Here is a 3713-nt window from a genome sequence, read left to right as displayed (position 1 = left end):
TCCCTATTGAATCACCTATTGGATCATTCAAAATTCACAGTGGGCCAGGCACAGTGGCTCATGCCTGTAATCTCAGCATTTAAGGAGGCAAAGTCTGGAGATCACTTGAGCCCAGGAGTTTGACATCAGCCTGGGCAAAATAGTGAGACCCCATCTCTTAAAAAAAAAAAAGAAAAGAAAGAAAGATTAGCTAGGCATGGTGGCGAGAGCCTGTATTCCCAGCTACTTGGGAGGCTGAGGTGGGAGGATAGCTTGAGCCCAGGAGGTCAAGGCTGCAGTAAGCTGAGATCGGGCCACTGCACTCCAGCCTGGGACTTGTGCTCTCTCCCTGCTCTCTCTGCCTCTTCTCTCCCCTAGAAGCCCTCCTGGTCCAACCTGAACTTCTCCTTTAGATCCTTCAGTCTTCAGTGTGAAACAAGGTGAGTCTTTATCACTAAGTCCCTTTCCCGTTGTTTTGTTTTACCAATGATTTCTCCTCATCTGGGATGAAGGGTGGGGAAGGAAAGAGGGGAGTGAGGGAAGTGAGTAATGGGAAAAGCAATAATCACTCATCACTAACTGTCACTTATTAAAAACGAGCATCTCAATTAAAACTATAAAACTATGTTCATCGAGTTCAGCCTCACCCTGCAGAATCAGATTTTGACTTCAGTTGCCCCCGTAGGGTCTAGTTCAGACTGATTAGTCAGACATAAATCATGGAGCTGGCTCATTCTTGGGACCCTTCAGGACTTCTTAGAAGCAGCAGCGCTCTGACGTCCACAGTCTATTTCCCTAACCAACCCCGACACGCACAAAAAATTACGTCTTCTTATATGTGTAATCGATCTTATTCTGAGAACTGTTCTGATTGGCTGCAGCTCGCTGAAGTGTAACCAACTACCGTGCCCTTGGAGCTCATATCGTTCCCTCCCATGAGGCTGCTACTTCTCCACCCCACTCTTGGCTAATCAAAACCCCACTCTCCACTGGTTAAACACATTCAACACACCCTTATCGTGGACCACGAGGCAGGCATTAAAAGTGATGTTGTGGTTGATTATTTAATAGTTCATGATATATTTGTTATATAAAAATAGCTGTTTATAAAACAATAGGTGTTATAAGTATAAACCCATTTTAAGATGTTTTTTTCATGGACAGATATGGTCATCTCCAAAGGGTTCTTATTTTCCCTCTTGTGCTTTTCAACATTTCACAACATTTTACAGTGAGTACTTTTGGGTTTTTTTATTTTTTATTTTTTGAGACAGACAGGGCCTCACTCTATTGTCCAGTCTGGAGTGCAGTGGCACAATTACAGCTCACCGTAGCCTCAACCTTCAGGGTTGCTCACGCAATCCTCCCACATCAGTCTCCCAATTAACTGGGACCACAGGCATGCACTACTATGCCTGGTTAATTTATGTATTAATTTTTATACAGACTAGGTCGCCCTATGTTGCCCAAGCTGGTCTCAAATTCCTGGGCTCAAGCAATCCTCCTGCACCTGGCCACAGTGCGTAGTTTTGTAATGGAACAAATGTGAAAAGAAAACATCGTATCTGTTACAGGCTTCATTGTGTCTCCCCACTCAAATTCATATATTGAATTCCTAACCCCTAGTACTTCATACTGTGACTATATTTGGAGATAAGGCTATATCAGGAGATAAAGAACACCAGCCATATTGGATTGGGGCCCATGGATATGACCTCATTTTACCTCAATGAAGTCAATGGTGGGTTCTCATCCAATATGACTGGCATCCTTATAGGAAGAGGAGATTGGGGCCAGGTGTGGTGGCTCATGCCTGTAATCCCAGCACTTTGGGAGGCTGAGGCAGGCAGATCACGTGAGGTCAGGGGTTCGAGACCAGCCTGGCCAACAGGGTAAAACTCCATCTCTACTAAAAATACAAAAAATTAGCCGGGCGTGGTGGTGCAGGCCTGTAATCCCAGCTACTCTGGAGGCTGAGGCAGGAGAATTGCTTGAACCCAGGAGGCAAAGGTTGCAGTGAGCCAAGATCTCGCCATTGCACTCCAGCCTGGGCGATGGAGCAAGGCTCTGTCTTGGAAAAAAACAGGAAGAGGAGATCAGGACCCAGACAACCACGTGAGGACACAGCAAGAAGGTGGCCATCTGCAAGCCACAGAGAGTGGCCTCAGAAGAAACAACGCTGCCAACCTCATGATCTTGGACTTCTGGCCTCTAGAACTATGAGAAAATAAATGTCTGTTGTTTAAGTCGTTGAGTCAGTGGTATTTTTTACAGCAGCCCTAGGAGACTAAGACACCACCCACCTTTCAAAGACCAGCTCCAATGCCAGCCCTGCCACGAAACCGCCCGTTCCCAAACTTCCCCTCCACCCAGCCTTCGGTGGTTATGGTTTTTGTGTCATTTGGCCTTGTTTAGGGTAAACTTTGCTCACCCTTCTCCCCTGCTAGGCTTCCTGAGAGTGAGGTCTGTGTCTCATTTGTCTTTTTTAATTCCACCACTACTTGTCTGGATGTCTGGGAGGGCTCATTAGAGGCTGTTGGAAACATGAGAGAACAACTTCCCTGGGATGCCAGGGGTGGAGGGGGGGCAGTGGGCGGGGTCAGACCACAGAGATGTTTCATGGTGCTGATGCTGGTGGTGGTGTGTGTGTGTGCCTGTGTGAGTCTGTATATGTATGTATATATGTGTACATGTGTGTGCGTATGTGAGTGTATATGTGTGTGCATGTGTTTTGGGGGAGGGTGTGGTCGTTGCAGGAGGACGCCACCTCTTACCAATTGTGTGATTTTTGGGGTCAATCACACTTCACACCCAAGCCTTAGGAGTTTACAAAGCATTCTCATGTGTATTATCTCATTTGGTTGCCATAACAATCTGCCAAGGTTACATATCATTTCCTCCCGTTCATGGGTGAGGTAACCATCCTCAGAGTAGGTGCAGAACAACACGTTTAATGATGGAAACTTCACAACGATAAGGGCGGGAACGTGCTGAGTGCCTGGTGCCACATGGCTGCGTGCCTTGTCCCCATTCATCCTCATGACCAGCCCGTGGAGAAGGAATATTTCACAGATAAGGAAATTGAGGCTCGGAGGGGCTGCCTGAGATCACACAGCTCAGAAAGGATAGAGCTGAGACTGAAACTCAGGCTGATAGATCCACAGCCCACACTCAGAATCACAATGCATGCTGTCCTCTTCCCACGTAAATAAGTCTATAGAGGGGGCTAAATGTGGGGCACAAACAGATATTGCTCCAAAATTCAGAGGCTGAATTGGTCTGGAAAGGCTTCTGACAAGGTGAGAGTTGACACAGCTGAGTACAGAGGATGCGGTGGGGCCAGCCTGCCCTCCCCCAAACCCCTGCCCTGCCCCCAGTGCTCTTTGTAGCAAAGAGTCTCGCAACTCAGGTTTAACCACCCAATCCAACTCCCCACACCCCGCAGGGCGCCCCAGCATGTACTGGCCACTGCACTGGGAGGTGCAGGGACACAGAGAGGATTAAGAGAAGGTCCCTGCCTCTCAGGAGCCATCTCCTCAGGAGGGCAGGTGGGTACAGAATAATTGATTCACGACCTAAGCAGACATGAATCAATTACACTGCCATTACTTTAATGTTCTACCCAGGGCTTCAAGGGAAAAGCTCGGATCCCAATTCTGCCACTATTTGCTAGGAGACTTTAGGCAAATCACAGCCCATCTTGTGGCTTCAACTTCCCCACCTGGAAATGGAGT

At 47.6% G+C, this 3713-nt stretch overlaps 1 long non-coding RNA gene across 1 annotated transcript; it reads left to right on the top strand.

The window, feature by feature from the left end:
* The first annotated feature begins 285 nt into the window (after positions 1–285).
* LOC105472204 (uncharacterized) lies at positions 286–2181 on the top strand. Its single transcript, XR_981481.3, has 3 exons — positions 286–419; positions 1144–1210; positions 2026–2181. It is a non-coding gene; the product is annotated as an uncharacterized lncRNA (long non-coding RNA).
* Positions 2182–3713: the final 1532 nt, after the last annotated feature.

Source organism: Macaca nemestrina, chromosome 17, assembly GCF_043159975.1.
Source record: "Macaca nemestrina isolate mMacNem1 chromosome 17, mMacNem.hap1, whole genome shotgun sequence".
NCBI classification, from domain to species: Eukaryota; Metazoa; Chordata; class Mammalia; order Primates; family Cercopithecidae; genus Macaca; species Macaca nemestrina.
Note: the sequence above shows the minus strand (reverse complement) of the source record. Positions and strands in the feature narration are given on the sequence as shown.